Raw genomic sequence first — 18162 nt, 5'->3', positions numbered from 1 at the left:
CACAAGTAATGCAAAACCGTCCTGCGACTGCTGCAAGGATGAGCTGGGATCCCCTGGGCAATCAATACCACCACCTCCAGAAAACACTCCCCAAACAATAATTTTACCTACCCTACTTTGCAAACATCCTACTTCAAATCTTAGTATCCCGTAATTTGTATACTGAATTCCACAGAGGGAATTTGATGGAGCGTATGCCTCAGCTCCTGTATGTATGTACTATATGCAAAGGACTTGGCGATCTAACTTAACATCTGATAAGCCCTAATAATAGCCATATTTTAAAGCCCATTTTAAATATTTAAGAATATAATATGAAATAAAAATGAAGTGTGAAACATCCGTATTAATAATATTATCATCAGCCATTATTAACCAAAGAGTTGAGTTTTCTTCATAGTTCCAGTCCCATTAATAGCTTTATCCTGACAAATGCACTGAAGTTCTCTATTTTCTTCTGTTAATACTTTGGCGTACTTCATCATTTCTTTTTAGAGGGAACTAAAATCTGAAAATGCTAGAGATAAGACTCAGTGGCCCAGCAGGTCCCACTGGCAAAAATACTCTGAAGCCTTTCCTAGTCCCTTCTTGGTGCCAAGTAATTGGGCCCAGAAAAACCCCATCATTCACCCACTGGGCTCTGGATCTGGTCCTGCTCTCCTTTGTTTTGCTTTTCTGGTGTTACTCTCTCACCTCAGCCATTTCACATCTTTCATTATCCTGGCAGAAAGCTTCTTACCGTTCTGCCACCTTTCCCATTTCCTTCTCCCCCACCGTACACCCACACCCACAAGTTTTCCTTGTCTCCCAAACCCAACTTTCCCGCTAAATTAATAATCACGAAACTAAGATATATCTGGAACTCAAAAAATATTTTTAAGCACTTTCCTCTAAGGTGACTGGTGCCTGCCACCTCCCTCATCCCTTTCTTTCCTTACTGTATCCCTCTTTGATCGTGGTGTTTCTCTCCAGTAGGAAAGGAAGGGGACAGTGCTCCCTACTGCTATAGGTACAAGATGTCGATGAGGAAGGGGGAATTCATACAAGAGGTGCACAGGCGAAATATTAATTATATCAATGTCTTTACACAGCAACAAAGTAAGTACAAAATTTTTAACAATGTGTTTTGAAAGGTCATGAAAATACATTAAAATGCATCAAATCAATAACAAGAATTTCAAACTACTCTCAGAAAACCCTAAGTAGCTACATACACAGATGATAGCCATTTGAAAGAACTTCATACAAAATCATTTTTCACTTCAGTATCCTCTCATGATCTGATGGAAAGATTTTTCTGCTCTGGTAAGAAAATGATTTGTTTGTAATATCGGTCTGATACTATTAGTTATATCGATTCGTATTAGGCTATAGACTGGTGACGTTTTCAAAGCCTCAGCATCGCACAACTGATGAAAAAGTCTCACTAGAGCAAGGTGCAGAGCAGGGTCCCCCAAGTGGTGTATATTTTGCCAGGTTATGCTTATTCGAGTCATGTAATGATTACTATAGATTAACAGTGAGTGTTTATATCGCTTTAAATAGTCTTGATTGAGTGAAATAACTTTACCAATACATCAAAATCTTAAATGTTTCCTTGAAGTATTCTACAGTTCTATTTCTCATACTATCCAGGTATTTTTAGGAATTAAATTTCCAACACCATTCGGTCAAAATCAAAATCAGAATCTCTTTTTATCCTTTTAAAAAGTCTTAGCTGAATCTTCCCAGTGATATCAATAAGCTTTGGGATAGACCATATGGCTCCCACTTAGATTTTAAATTTCATCAAAATGCTGCATCTGGTTTATTTTAATAAATACAATATTCTTTGCTAACACAAACACATTCACCTGGAACATGCTTGCACAGGACATTTCCAGAGGCAGCACATTCATCGTCTCCCTCATATAAAGCAAAAATGCTGTGGTGGGTTTCCACATGCAAAACCTCCCTCACTTTTCCATGATTTCCTACAGTACCAGTACAGAAAATTTGCTCCTTGGGAAGATCTTCCACCCCTCATGCCCCAAAGCATGCACAGACCCCAGGGGCTGTGTGCACTCTGCAGGCGCTCTGAAAAGGTGAATTGCTTTAACCTCGAAATTCATAAACTGAAAAGGCAGCCCAAAGCATACCTGCTTCTTTGAAGTCTTTAGAGACCTGGTTTGTATTTAAAAATAAAAATTTAAAAATTAAAATCTAGAAGATTAACAAATAGAAGCACTATTTAAAGTGATAGATCATGTAAGGTAATCACTCTTTCTGACTGCAAAATAGGATTTCCACAGTTTTTTTTTTTTCCTTTCCTCTCTATCGGACACTGCAGAGTATTAACCGCCATAGTCCTAAATTTAGCCAAACGCTGTGATTATCAGATGTATTCACTTGCAGAATCTTTTGACATTTCTGTGGTTGTCTAGCAGTATATGGTTCAATCATAAAAGGGCAAATGACAGGCGGGTGTAAGAAATGAATTTTCTTCTTACTGACATATCAGGGGAAGGCCCCCTGCTGTAATATGGAAAATCTTTTATGCAAAAGAGCACAGCAACTTACAGTGTGCAATCACTACTCAGACTTTTGCTTTGTTGGTGGTGTTTTTTCCCCCCCAGTTCAGTGAAGGAATGGGAAAAAAAGATGGCCTTAAAATCAAGTTTAAAAGTTCAAAATTGATTTTGGTGTTAGCACATATTTATAGGTTTAAGCATATAAAGATTAAAATGTAATAAAGCTCCCTCTAAGTATAAACATGCCCTCTTTAACTGTGCTGTTTTTCTGGTAATCCTGAGGCCGTTCACACAAATAGTTTTTCACACACAGCTGAAGCAAAGCAAGAGCCAGGGAGGGACGCGGGCTCCAGCGGGAAGCAGTGAGAGCCGTGCCATGCGGTGTGCGCTGGAAAAACAAAGAGCCGGCTGCGCATCGTAGGTATGCAATTAGTATTTAGACTGCTATTTCCGAGTGCAATCTGGACACAAAACTGGATATAGGAAAATCAACCTTCCTGCAGGGTTTAGGTAAAACTGCCTTGGGAGTAAATAAACTCTCCTTTCCTTTCCGCAAAGGCCACTTTACCCCCTTTGGGCGATAAAAGAAGATCTTAAAGAGAGTGCAAATTTAGTGTTTGCCTTTTTAAGGCCCCTGGTGTAAGGTGGCCTCACTGCAAATAAGCATCAGGCCCAGGGAGACTCAGATTATCCACAGTGTCCTGGAACAAAAACCAGAATGGCGTGAGGGTTTATTATTCTCTAGAAGATACACAAAGCCTGCCCTTTAGCTCACACACGCTGCTCTGCTGTTTAGAGACGGCAAGCTGCAGGAATCGAAGCACCTGGAGGTGGCAACACCAGAGCTGAAGACAGCTGCTCATGGCCCCATGTGCTGAGGCTGGCAGTGGGCACAGCCGGGAAATGCCGGGCCCATTTGCCTAAACACAGAGGAATCCGAGAGGTTGTGAAAAAATGGGATCTCCAACAGGACCTCCAGTCCCTGCCCAAATGGGCAATGTTCCTGGTTGGGGAAGCAATGAGAGCAACGGGAGGCGGGAGGCTGGGCCCAGGCGCTGGCTCCTGGGCTGGCAGATGGGCAAGACCTCACCTCCTTCTCTCTCTTGTCAACCCCCGCCCCAAAACTGTTGGAGAAAAAGATGAGATGGGTTGGGAATTCTCAAGCCAGTGACTCTTCAGATAAAGAAAAAAAAAAAAAGGCCAAAACACTAACATAAGCACCCCATTGCAAACCCTCGCAGACATTGCCAGGCCTCAGGCACACACCCTCCTCATGGGGTGGCCTCTCCAACCAGACCACATCTCTCCTGGCATTTCACAGACTCCTGTCCTGGTCACCATGTGTCCACAAAGCAGGGAAATAGAGCATACAAAAGGAAATAGAGGCTCTACACCCCCAAACTGTGCTTCCCATCAGGCACTGGGATGACATTTCCAGACCAAATGTGGGGTTGTTTTCAGCCAAAATTTTTCATTTTTAATGAAAAACTTATATATATGTACTTATTATATGTATACATAAGCTCATCTATTTACACAACAGATTTTTCCAGGAAAAGCATACTTATTTTGCTTCGAAAAATCTGTTTAGTTAAAAATCCACATTTCTATTGAAAAACAAGTCTCTGTGGACAATCTCTTTGAATTACTCACAGAAAACTGAATAAATCCAAACAGCAAGACATAGTATGAAGAAATATTTAGTTTCTTAGGAAAAAAATATGCCCTTCAACTACTGATGGCTAGAATTTAACAGGACTGGTCCCAGAGAGTGCAAATCAGTTATTGATTTCAATGAATCTATGTCAATTTATCCCAGGTGAAGTTCTGGCCCACTAAGCTCAGGGAAACAAAATGTCACCTCTACTTTCCAAACACTCTTTCTCAAATCACATTCCCCTTGTAATAATGTGCAGCGAGTGTTTAGCTCAACATGCCTCTTATAGTTTCTGTTTGGGAGATGATTTTTCTTTTTAATTTCTCTGTCAGGCACACTTATTGAAGCGCACACACTTCAGACAGATGCAACCTGCAAAAATGTTTGAAAGACAGTGATTTATTTATGAAATTCCTGGTTGAGAGGATGAGGTAAGCCACACGAAAATCTTAAAGCTGCTCACTACTGTATATCATACAGGTAATGTATGTAAAACACATGGAGGGAAAGCATTGAGAATATTTGGCACAGCATCCGTGCACGATAGAAATACAGCAGGAGAAAAGTGTCAGTGGGTGGTGAAAAAAGCTATAAGGACAATCTCTGTTTTGCCTCTAAACACACTTTGCGGTCTCAGGGCCAGAATCAATGTTTATCATATGGACTTTATAGAATCGCAAGATCATCTGGTTTGGAAAAGACCTTCAAGATCACCTAATCTAACCATCCACCTGACCTACCAAGTTCCATCACTAAACTGTGTCCCTTAGTGCCATGTCCACACATCTCTTAAATATGCCCAGGGATGGGGACACCACCACTTTCCTGAGCAGCCAGTTCCAATGCTTGACCACCCTCCCTGTGAAGAAATTCTTTCTAACATCCAATATAAATCTCCCCTGGTGCAACTTGAGACCATTAAACTTATGTCTAGTTTTTAGTCTTGTGTGTTTCATAGTACATAGTCAACACAGCAATCAAAACTGAGGATCCATGGTGGGAGCAGAGTATAAATACACCAAAAGGCCCTGCATTGAAGCATTGTGCCCCTAGCTAATGCTTGTAAATTCCAAACTCATTTGCTTAAAGTAATAGATGTTTTAACTTGCAGGTTACTCCCACCCAAGTGGGCACACTGAAGGACGATGGCCATCAACATTCCCACTTGAATGAACAGGGGACACAGATATTTGGCTGTGCAGGTTCAACGGCCATCTGTGCCACTACCCTCACTCTCTGAGTGGCTGCTGGGTGGGAGGGGCTACCCATAGGCTCTAACAGATGATACTGAATCAGCTAGGGATGTATTTAATAGTGTTTGAAAGGCACATCCAAATAAAAGAGATATTGAGAATATTCATGGGTCTTGCACCTAGCCTTCAGTGGGTGGCAATTTTTGCAGACTTTTCAGCTGAAATGGCACTAGAATGGATTGTAGAGGCAAGATGGTAACATATGAATGAGCTCATTCAGAAAAGAAAGCACAAGTACAAGGACAGGACCATGAGACTGCAGATGCTGGCAAAGCAGGAATCACTGCAGTAAGGTACAACAGTAATCAGGGAAAGACTGGAGCTGCTCTATATCTTTACTGGAAGAGAGGAGAGCTGCATTCAACAGGCTGGAGAGCAGGGCTTCAGCAGTTATTCAAGGTGCAAGGAGAAAGTGAGAGACAAGATATGAATGACCAGCCAGAAAGATGATCCTAGCCCGGGGTATCTGGGAACATTACCAAAGGCAGAGGTCACCATTACCACACAAGAGGAAAAGCTATTTCCACCTAAAAATGAGGTTCTGCTCCAACATCGTAGCACAGAAAGCAACACCAATGCCAAGGGGTACCAGTGCCTGTAAGGGGCCCAGCTCCAGGATAAAGCAGGGTTAGGAATGCATTTAAGGGGAAGTAGAGACAAATGACCAAATAAATTGCATAACACTGGAAGAGATGAGCCCTTGTGTCCACCAGTCCTCCTCCAAACCCTTCTGCCCTCCAAAAGGAAGCATAGTGACCTAGGAGGATGCCAGTAGCCCCCCACCAGTGAAATGGGTTAGAAAAGGAATCCTCACCTGCAGTGTAGGAGTTGTTCCTGAAAGCTTTCCACTTAGGAAATAAAGTTTTGGGGTAGTTAAACCAAACTTGTTTTGTCTTCTCTTTCTTCCTGTGTGGTGGGGATGCTGGGTGGAGAGTAAGGACAGGAGATGCCAGGAGTTGACAATCACTATGTGGATGTACACAGGAAAAGACAGCGTTAGTCGAGATGGGAGATGAGAGGAGTTTTGCAAGCTGTTGGAGAGACCCCCAAGCTGGGGGGACAAAGGGATGGAAAGGAGCTGAGGGAAGGCATGAAGGGTTATCGGGTGTAAGAATAGCATCCCAGTACAGTTTCACTGAGAATAAAGGCTTCAGAGCCATCACTTTGAACCCACATGTCCACCCTCTACTAGTAAAACCATTAGATAGACAAGAATTAAGAGGAGAGAAATCACTCGTCTGCAAACCGCTTGCTGAAGACATGACATTCCTGAAGAAAAACATACACAAGGGTAAGCAGCTTACAAGAGCAAGCTATCTCGCCCGGCTCACCCCCCACGAACACTATTAAATCCGTGAGAATCAGAACAAGAAAATTGTCAGGGAGAGGCTGCGATTAGCCAGGGTCTCAGCTAGAAAAATAGTTTATGAATTGTCATAAAAATTTAAAGCTCAACTTCATGTTAGCTGCTGCAGTGTCTCTGCTCCCACCTACAGTACAGTTCGTTTCCCTCCGTCTTCATCACTGACTGTGCCAGTACAAGGGGGAAATCTTCTGAATGTTTCCCCAAAATTAAATGCTGAAATGGCATATCATTATTTTGATATTCAAATCTATTATTAATAAGCTATACACTACAAAAAGATTCTGAACATGAGTGATACGTCTCGTAATTCTGACCTATTAACAGAAGTACATAAGTCTCCCTGGACCAAAAAAATAGTTGTTAAAAAAAAGATGAATCACTTACTCAAATCAAAATAACATGACAGTTCCATGAAAGATTTCAAAATAAAAGTTAATAAGTTAATGGATTCATTTTATTGCTCCTAAGACACAAACAGACAATGCAGAACAGTCAGTCATCTTCTTATTAAATAATATGAATCAACTGCTCCATCATGTTTGTGTTAAGCAAGTGGTAATAATATGCTTCCTGATGGTAGTAGTGCATGAGGAGTGCCAGCAAGCGCTCAGGGCCCTGCTTCAGGGCAAGGCCAAAGCACGTTCTTAATTGCCTTTGGAGTCAATGAGCCCACGCTTACAGTTTGGTCCATACTTGAGTATTATCCTGAAGAGAGGGGCAGAAGTATTTCCTCAGCAGAGAGCCACCGTTTAAGCCGTCAAAACCTTGCCATTTTACAACTGCTTTCAATCGTCATAGTTTGGGTGGGCCTTATCTCGTCACACAACCTCTCATCCAGCACGACAGACCCCACGTCACCTCTCCTGAGCCCTTCTCCCAGGAGAGGCTGTGCTGCCCTCCAGAGATACCTAACAGCTGGTAGGGGAGCCCAGGCGAGCAGCTTAACCCATCCCCATCACTTCTACGTGGTGAAAATTTAGAAAATGAAAGAAACACCATGCTCAACCTGCAGCGGAGGGAAATGTTCCTGGAAACTTTGATAAAAACGCTGGGTTTTGCGGTGTGAGGAGATTAAAAATAAAATGACATTTCCTTGATATAAAAATAAGTCTTCTGGCTTCTTTCAAGTGCTGTAGCCCAGGAATGTTCTGGAGGAGAGAGCGAAGACTCAGGAGGAAGATTGCCTTTGGGGAGTGGTGGAGCAGCCTTCCCCAGCCCTGTGGAAATCCCATTCAGTTTGGCTGCATTGTGTGGGCTCTGTCATCAAAGCCTTCATGCACACAGGAGTTTTTAAAAAGAACGTGGGGTAACAAAAATCTTCCAGTTGAAAGTGGACTGCCTTGTGCAGGCATGAGGAATTTCCTGACCTGCTCAGAATAGTTATGTGTGTGTTTTTTTAATGTAGAAATCAGGTAATGAAAGGATAGTAAACAAACTACTTGTGGCTACTGCCATTTAAACATGAAAGGGGCATGTGAAAAGGCATTGATTTCAGCCATGCTAGGCTGAAGGGTAAGGACTATTCACACACGTAAAGGTTTGGAGGACTGAGCTGCCTCAACAAAAGCCTGGGACACCTTTTTCAAGAGTACCTAAGTCTGATTTTCAAAAGGACCTTCCCCTCTTAAGTCACCGGGGACGTATCTACCCCTTCCAGCAGGGCAGGTCACACCAGCCTCAGTTAATAGAGGGGCTTTGCCTGTACTGGCAGAGGGAGATGTGAGGGAGAAATGTGCTGGTAGGGCTGTAGCCAAAGCAGGACCTCTGCAAACTGCTGGTGCGGATCCGTCTGCACAAGTGTGGGTATACCATCCCACATTTCTCATTCCCTCAGGCTCTTTCAAAACTGTTACCATAAGCCTACAGCAGGCTTTCAGCAGAGATCTCTGAGGCTTTGAGCAGTTTCTAACTGTATTTATGTGCTTTATCCCTTGAGTAGGATAAACAGGTTAGCAATTAACTCTAGCTTCCTGACCTCTAGCTGGATAACCAGATCTCTAATTATATTTTCAGTGGCAGTGAGTCTCCAGAGTTGTGCAACACTATCAGAAAGTTTCCACTCCCGAGTAGAACCTGCAGCTCTGTGCAAATTGGCAGCCAAGAAGGTATTGGCAAAACGGGAAGCCAATTTTTCCTCGGCCAGGTACTTCTGCCTCCTCAGCACTTCCAGCCATCCTACTCCGCTGCTTGAAAAATACTTACCCTGATAGGTCGTGGCTGGTACTCCAGCTGGTTCACATTGAAAAGCAAAAGGATTCGGAGAAGAATTTTTTTCAAAAATCCGCTTTATTTAATAGGAGACCTGTATCAGGAAATATTCACAGGACTCAAAAAACTGGCTATTAGTGACAAGGCCCATGTCCATCATAGGTTGTTTTCAAATGGTTTCTCAATAGAGCATTGTGCTGGGAGATGGCATGGTTTTATTTCTTGATACAGTTACAGAATTATTGCTCATGAAAAAGAAAAACAACTTGTAGTGTACCACTAGCCATAGGTGCATAACTGACCTTCAGAAAGGTGAGATACTTGGAGGGACAACTCTGAAACTGGCAGAACATATCTCAAAACAGAGTATCTGCATGGCCTAATGCCAGAAGCTAACAGTGACAAAGCAGAGCAATTTGGAAAATCAGCTTGCTGTCATCCTGTATGCATGTAACTCTTGAAATAAAACAGTGATCTAATACAAAGGAAGTATATGGATTTAGTCTGACAGCAATGCCAAACATCCATTCTAAGTAAGTGCCACACGTATCCTCTTTTTAAAAGGGGGGAAATGCGCAGCAAATTAGCTGTGTCCGCATATGCAGAATGAGTGGTCTTTGCACTGATTTTTCTGTGTGGTTTCCCACTATCTGTACAGAAAATGCTTGTCTACATTTGACCCCACTTCTTAACTCATTACCCGTATGGATGATGCTTTTTGAAGACAGATGTAGAACTGTTCAAGATTTGCATCAAAGCAGGAGAAAACTAGACTACTTCCTCCTTTCTTCTTCCTTACAATAGAGATTAGGCTTCTCTGCTTCAAGCAAATTGGTTTGGAGAGCTGCACTGAGCAACCCTGCCATCAGGACAAATGGGTGTTCAAACACTGGTAGATTCCTTCTCAAGAGACCAGAAACTAAAATAAGATGTGTGCACCATGAGATAATATCCTACAAAAACAAAGGTCAATAGAAGAAAATATTGTTCATACTTCACCTGGAAAATTAATTATACAGGTTTTAGAGGACAGTGGCAAAGTAATTTTAGAAGTCTGGTTTTGTTTCCTTCAATGGAAAAGAAATGGTGGCAGAGGTGAATGGTTTAGTCCCTGCTTAGATCTTTGCTTCTTGGTGGCTTCCTTGCTTCTCACACCTTACCACAAATTATGTGCATCAGGGGTCAGTGCATTACACATGCAGACAAGTTCTTATTTTACCTGCTGTAATGCTGTCACTCCACCAAACCATGTATAACTAAAAAATTTGTTGGATTGGTTGCAAAGCAGTAAGTGACAGCCCACAGCACATTTCAAATGGCCCATTATGGGTTCCAGATGTCTTTGTATTTCTGGCTATTTCACTTTCCAGGTTACCTCTTTACCAGATGAAGGCATGCAAAGGAGACTACAAAATGCAGCAACATGTCATGGAGAGAGCAAAAGCAAACATACACCTGAGACTATTAAGGAGGAGGAGGAGACCAAAGAGGAGTAGAAGTAGCAGTGTCATCCCATCTACATTATCATGATATTTCATGCTCCCCACTCATTCCTTGCTGGACCTGTTTCATCTACACCATGTTAAAGCTGGGAGCCAAGACTCCAAAATTCACAGGCAACATTTTCCAAAGCAGTCAATCCTAACAGTATAATTTGTCCACAGATGTTCCTATCAGGAAGAGTATCAATAAGATTATAGAGAAATCTCGTCCAGCTATTATATTTATGAAAAGAAAGGGGAAGTAGAAGAGGGAACAAATGGCTAGCCAAATTTATTATAAAAGACAAGATAAAAGCCAAATTGAACAGGGCAAAGACAGAACTAAAACTGAAAGGAAGATACTCATGACAAAGTTTAACCATGAATGGAAGGTAACCTCTGTCCTGGTTAGAGTCCCCACAAAGGTTACTCATGGCAAGGGCTCTGGAGAAGGGATGCCAAGAGAGCCATAGCTGCTGGAAATACAGATTTTCTGTATTCATACAAAAAGATCCCAGTATGATTTAGGTATGGAAAACAGGTGGACCTGTTCAAAGAGAGGTATGCCTGAAGCAATACATAGGAAAAGAGGAAAAGAGAGAAGAAGGTCAACTGAAATCTTAATTCATCTTATCTTTTAGAGCAGCTGAATAAATTATTTTTCGTTGAACATTCTGGGACGATATCTTAAGGAAGGGTCTTAAGGGTCCAAATAAACTGTGTAGAAGATATCGCTGGGAGTCTGCATTTGATACAGCTTAGCAAGGAATGAAATATGCTGGGTGAGGGCAGACTTAGCAGAAGGACAAAAGCACTTATGAACTTTATGTCCATTCCTGCCTTGAGCATCCAAACAGTGCAATGCCTGCTTGGCTTGAATTGAACAGCTGGAGCCATGCAACTGCACAGCTGGAGCCATGCAATGGCACAGCTGCCATCACATCCATCAAGGAAAAGGAAAACCAGAAAGAGACCATGCAGACAGAGACAGCCCACACAGGGAACGAGAGCACAGGAACAAAATTGCTGTAGAGCATTGATTCAGGGCACAGACCACCCTGAGCACTCTAAATAAAGATTTAAAAGAAAAAAATATATACTATACTGTATAATTTATACCTCAGAGAACAAAAAGATGGGGATGATTCTGTTCTTCAGATGCCTGAAAGGCGCCAGATCAATCAAGAACAAATAAGTAGGCGGGCTATTCTATGCTGAGCTGATGGGTAATGTGCAAAAAGAGCTGTTTCATGATCGAGTCAACCCAGTAAGAGTGTTATCATACTTTCTAACCTGCTTCTAGGCTAAAAAAAAAAAAAAAAAAAAAAAAAAAGACCAGACGTCTCTCCTGCTTCTGAAATTTCTGCCCTGTTTTCTTGCTTGGCAGGGGTTAGGCAGGCACTTATTCTCTACTAGCTTCTGCCACTCCACAACCAACAGCAAATACTTTTTCTGTTGTAAAGCGTAGGCAGGGGTTCCAGTGGTTGCCATTGAATAGCCAGCAGTAATAGCATGTGCTCTCCAAAAAGCCTCATCTTTTCCCTGTCCCTAGAAAGGAAAATAATTGAAAATGGAAGGGTTGGCTTTTTAATGGCAAGTGATACATAAAAGCCAATATTCAGATAGTCTGAAAATTAGTACCTACCTGTTGGGCAGTTTTAGAGACTCTTTCCCCCTTTCCAATATGAGCATTAAATGTTTTCACAATCTCCCCAACAAATCTCCTAGAAAACTAAAAGTGATCTACACCCTGATTAAAGCTAGCAATGAAAAGCAGCACTCATCTATTGACATGATCCAAAGACACCATCACACATAATCGCACTTTTAATGTATAATAAAACAATACTTCACGCATTTATGGAGTGGAATAAAACCAATCTATTACTGGTGCCTTTTAGTTTGGTTTAGTTTTCTCCAGAACTGATGACTTAATAACAGAGCCCTCCTCTCAGAAAGCATACAGGTCTGAATTAGAAGTGTGAAACTGGATTTATGAAATAACCTTGGCAGTAAATAATAGCACACCTCAAACCAGGATTCATCACACACCTGTGTGGTGGGGAATAGACGTCAGCTTCATCACCCATGGAGTATCAATCACTCCCAGGATGCAAATTCAGTGAGATACAGAAAGATTACTTTGCATAACCTATGGAAAGTAGTTGAATCGATGTAATAAAAGCTTCAGCGCAGCATTGTACAGCCTGTGAGTGTCCTTAAGAACAAGCTTTTTTCATCATTTTACGTATGAACAGGAGCATGGCAAGTAGATGGATGTACTAGCTCGTAGCTGTGGACACGGTAAGCTTTATTCAAAGATTTATTCCAAGGTTTCAGTCATAAGTGTTGACTCTTCTGGTCAGAAGGAGAAGCCTGCCCTTCCTTGAAGTCAGCAGCAACAACCCCAGCCCAGCTTCTTCCCGGCAGCCTCTGCCACTCCTGCATGGCACCCAGGGGTGGCTCAGCCAATAGGACACCCAGCCTGGCCGCGTGTGTCCGTGTCCCAGTCTCATGACGATGCTTTGGAAGCGGCCCCCAGGGATGGAGAGCCCTTCGTGGTTGCTCAGCCTGAACGTCCCCTGATTTGACATGGTCCGTGGGGCCAGCAGAACGATAATCGGGCATTGTATTGTGTAAGGCAAACCTTGCAGCCAGAGGTAGACAGACTGCTTTATTTTTCCTCCACTGGATAATACCACACTTCATTCCTATTTACTGTACGTATAGCCCTCTATTTACTCCATTATTTAGTAAAACTGTGTATCACGGTAAAGGCCCCGTATCATGCATATTACAAGTGATTTCTGACACCAGGATGCCTTAGAAAAACAGATGCATATAAAATGCTTAGGGAAAAAAATAAAGATCTCTTTTTCATTCTTATGTGTTTTACAGCCATCAAAGAAGTATAAACACATATACATAAAAACATAAATCTTAAAGCTTATTTTATATGCTTTTTATATATTAAACACAACTGTTTACCTTCAGTTTCTTATTTTATTCCTTTTGAAAACAGATTAATATAAAAAAGTTTTAAAATGAGGCATTTCACTGCTACTTCTTTGCCATTGCACTATTTATTACTGCTTTGAGACTGCAGAAAAGAAAAAGGATGCAAATGGCACTTTATTCCATAAGTCTTTGGGTCAAAGTCAGCTACCTACCATGCTGATCAGATTTCCTTTTTTTAATTTTGGCAAGGGATAGATATAACCCATCCTCATATTAGATTTAGGAATATAATCCTTGTTATCTCAGCACATCTACACCTGTCAGCATACAGCTTTCAATTTTTCTTTTCTTGTCATTTCTTTTTTTTTTTTTTTTTTTTTTTCAGATTCATGCATACAATCCCCACCTTAACTGATGTATAAAACATCAGGGTAAAAGACTGTAAACTTGTTTTGCCTGCATAAGCATTTTAAAGTGAACTGTTTTTTCTTTTATGGGGGTATCCTTTTACTAAAAGAAAAAACGTCGGGAACAGTTAAAATGTTATGCTTAACACTGACTTACTATTTAGCTTTTTATAGCTGCAAATCCCAAACAGCGTGCTGAGGAATTACTGGAGGGGAACAAGCGCCCTTCCAGTGTGCGGGAGAAATCAGAGCCGGGCAGCAGCTCTGCAGAGGGGCGCGAGGCCAGGCAGCCCCCAAGATCTGGGTCCGACAGTCACATCCAGAGCTAATTGAAGTCGCTGCCAGGCGCAGTACAACACACCCCTAGGTCTCAATTCAGCAAAAACTTCCAGGCGTGCTTAATTCAGGGCACATCGGATCACCAGCGTTATGCACCTGCTGGAAATTAGGCACATATCTAAATCTTTACAGGAGCGTCGCTTTCGCTTCTATTACATTTTCATTTGCGCAGGGGGCTGGAGGAGGATGTGCAGGCTGCACTACGAAGCACAATGGGAACGTTCACAAAAATTTTCGTTCCTCCACAATAATTCTTTTTTTTTTTTTCTGTCTTACATAGAATGGTCATTTAATGTTTGTTTCTAGATAATTAATTTTGGAAGTGCTCTTCATCAAAACTGAACAGACCGCCACATGTTCTGCAGGTACTGCAGGAACCCGGGTGGCCTGTGAGTTATGTTGTGTGAGGAAGGAGGTAGAGGGGTTCCAGGTAGGGTGGGGACAATGCAGTTTTGTAAGATTATTTTTAAAGTGTAAATCCACCGACATACCTATTTTTCCTCAGTGCAGCAATGGCTCATCTCTATTTAAGAATTAGTAGATGCAGAACAGTCTGATCAATATTCAGTGTGCAACCAAGACCTGCCTTTCTGCCTTTTCTGTGCCCTCACTAGAAATTATTAAGCATATAAGGCAAGGGAAAAAAAAAAGTCTCTGTTCCCAGGACTTACTCTCATTCTACCCACCTTGGATTGTCATTTTGGAGCTTGATTGAAATGGGACTGAGGAGCAGGAGGGATAAAACAGTCAAACCTTCTCTGTACCCACGGACTGCTTGGGTCATCGGAAGCTTCTCCAGACTGTTCTGGCAGCCTCATGTCTCGGAGGGCCAGAAAGATCAAGGTGAGCTCCTGTGGTCAGGGAACAACTGAATGTTAACTGGTGTCTGTGGCTCTCCTACGCTTGGAAGTTTGGGGGCATCCAGCGAGGACAACTCAACGCTGCATTGCACGGCGCTGTTCTGTCTTCTACTCCAAGAAGAAGTACAAAGGTGATCCTTCTTCCACTTCCAGACAAAAAAAAAAAAAAAAAAAAAAAAGTTATTCACTATTGCTATACACAATTAAAACCTTTTAAAAAACGTTTGGCCATTTAATCAAACTTTTCACAAGTGGTCACTCAACTTCAGCTGCCCAATATTAGTCAGCTGGGGCCAGGCATGTGATCACACAAGCACATTTTAACTTATACACACAAGAGGAGAAACTTGATTATGGCACGGTGTAACTTTTGAGGGCTCAATTATTCAAACTTTGTAAGTCTCATACAGATAAAATTCAGGAGAAAGAAAAGTTTAATATTTATTTTAAAATAAATGTATTATTGGGTGGGAGAACCAGGTGCTTCACTCACAGTTAGCTCTGTTGCACTACTTGCTTCTACTAATGGCACCTAGTGGCAGTAATAGGCTGGTATATTTTAAGCAGTGCTTGCCAGAGGCATATGTGAATACACATGTGGCTTGTGGGTTATTTGCAAGTAAGAACACCAGTGCTGAAAGGTGGCACCCGTGGATCCTACCCTGGATCCTCCAAGGGGGCCACGAGCCCTTTGGCCTCACTCCATCCCCTTTCAGCCTCATGCTGTGCCCTACATCAGGCTCTGACACTTTTCTTGTCCTCATAACCTTACCCAGTTCCTATTCTACTTTCTCCTCTTTTGCCTCACCTGAAATCTGCCTTCATCTTTCCATATTTTTGGTAGTTTTCCCCTCTTCATATTCCCATAGAATATGGAGACAATATCCCATAGAATGAAATATGTAAGACCACAAGAGAGTGATCCTTATGGGCAGTTCCCTTCCGTAGAAACACAGAAATATAAAGTTAGCACAAAGAAACGTTGCAGGGAAATCCTCCCCCAGCCCACTGGCTTGGGATCTCTTTCTCCATCCGTGATCTAGTCTTGAACTGCCGAAGGGACAGGCTGAAGCACATTAATTGCATATTGAGTCTGTAAGGACTGTGTCTGAAAAGACTAAACAAGCAACTGTAAACTAACATTTTCAAAAATATTAGAATTTTGTTTAGGGCACCACCCTGCCCTGCAAAATTCTGAGTTTCCAGAAGAATTCTGAGTTTACCAGAGAATGCAGTGCTAGATCTTCCCTAAGAAATAACTGCAACTTTTAGGACACTCAAATATATAATTTTTCCTTAATTTAATTCACTGAAAGGATTGAACCACCAAATGGAGTGCTTCCATGATAGTTTGCTTTGAGAAAGAGACTAGCAGGGAGAAAAAAAAGAAAAAGAAAAAAAAAAAAAAAAGAAAAGAAAAACTCTTTCATTGCTGAAAGTCTGGCAAAGCTTTAAACAATACTGCCAGTCCCAATCATTAAGAAACTACAAATCAGTCCATGCACAAAAAGCCTCATAGATTAGCTATAAAACCACGATTTTTCAAATAACAGTGAAAGGGGGTGCCTGCTTTTGCTTTTTGAGGTGGTTTAGGTTTCTCTTTGCATCTTTCCTTGCAAACTTTGCAACTTTGCAAACTTCATAAGCTTTTCCTTTGCAATGAAAGATGGGCTGCTTATATATTTTTGCTTGTCTCCTGGATCTTGATCTAGACGAAAACATCAAGCACTGAAACAGTCAAATCAAGACAGATGGCAAAACTATATAAGCAGGAGGAAGCAGGATCCTATGATGAAAAACTTCAAGGAATTTATCTATAGGTGATAGCACCAGCGTGTCTTTCATGCTCCTGGTATCTCTTACAATAAAACTCCAGCCAATGAATCTAGGCTCCGTGGTTAGTTATGTGCACCTTTCCTCTGCTTCTGATAAGATTTCATGGCAAGACGAAGCATGTGATTTAGGAATACCAGAACTCAGGATAGCAAGAAAAAAGCTCTGCTTCTTACCCTGATCTACCTCCTCCATTGAAGCTTGTCTATTTTCGTACCTAAAGCTGCGGTAAGGATCGTGGTGGCAGCTGTGGCCATGGGACACCCGGTGTTATTGCAGCTCAGAAGTGGGGAGCTGGAGATGATCCCCTCCCCATGCCTTCATTCACAGCAAAATTACTCAGGGCAGGAGGGAGCAAGGAGGAGCTGAAGAGCGTTTTCCTATCACCTGCCCATGAATTAATGCTGAATCCGGCTGAGCTTGGATGCTCTTCGGCCAGGCCAGCACCTGAATTGCCCTCGGTGGAAGGGGGACTGCAGACAGACGTCTCCTGTGTGCGCCCATCTCCGTTCCCACTCTCCTGCTCGCAGGGGCTGTCACGCTAATTGTTACAGGCACTTTTGCCTGCTGACTCTCTCTGCAGAACGTGAACCTCTGCGCAAGATAATATGTGCTGACTTGATATCCAGAGGAGCTGCTGAGAGAAAAAAGAAGCACAAAAGGCAATTAGACAGAGGCTTGTTCCTCTACCCCTATATTCCAGCAGCCTCCTGAGGAGTTTCTTGAATACTTAGCTTCCAGACCAACTTCTCAATGGCACACCAGCTTTGGAAACTGCAATGCAGGCATCCTCCTAACAGATCCGAAACTTCCCGGGGCAAACGTCGTGTGGAACTGATAGCACCGCCAGCGAGATACGGGCCGGTGGGCCGATAATAATAAGCCCAGCTTATATGGGCATGGAGATGGAAAGAGAGATGCAAAAAGTACAGGGCAAGAATGCCAAATCTTCTTTTTTAAAAGAGGGGGAAGGTTTCAAAGCAAGTATCAGGCACCTGTTGTTACGTGCTAAAGGGGAAATCTTTCCACTGGATCCACAGGGCAGGTCTGAGATAAGCAGGTGGAATGATAAGTTATCTCTGTTGCGATTCAGGAAATATAGATGCTTCAGATGCTAATGGCGTGTCAGCAGGGAAACAGACACGCTGCGGACTCGGGTTAAGTAATCCTAGGAAGGTTTCATGGATGTATTCATGGATAACATTTGCGGAGAAGGTGACTCCCTACCTCGCTTCTGGCTGCCCAGAGGAGCTGCTTATAGCCAAAAATACGCCTGGGGAAGTCAAGCAG

The 18162-nt window shown here is 42.3% G+C and overlaps 1 protein-coding gene across 6 annotated transcripts in view; it reads right to left on the bottom strand.

Moving 5' to 3' along the window:
• LOC308192389 (uncharacterized protein) overlaps positions 1-18162 on the bottom strand; it is a 58053-nt gene that overhangs the window by 28442 nt on the left and 11449 nt on the right. For 2 of the 6 annotated variants that reach the window (XM_080585946.1, XM_080585948.1), the window contains one exon: positions 9202-15185. The exons of 1 other annotated variant lie outside the window; for it this stretch is intronic. The gene's annotated coding sequence lies outside the window, so the exon portion shown is untranslated. Of the gene's footprint in view, positions 1-9201; positions 15186-16813; positions 17510-18162 lie in introns of those variants that run through there. 3 more of the 6 variants (XM_080585950.1, XM_080585947.1, XM_080585949.1) reach the window with 3 other exon arrangements.

This window comes from Anser brachyrhynchus (assembly GCF_964034855.1).
Source record: "Anser brachyrhynchus genome assembly, chromosome: 3".
In the NCBI taxonomy this organism is placed as follows: domain Eukaryota; kingdom Metazoa; phylum Chordata; class Aves; order Anseriformes; family Anatidae; genus Anser; species Anser brachyrhynchus.
The sequence above is the reverse complement of the archived record's forward strand: the minus strand, read 5'-3'. Positions and strand labels throughout refer to the sequence as shown.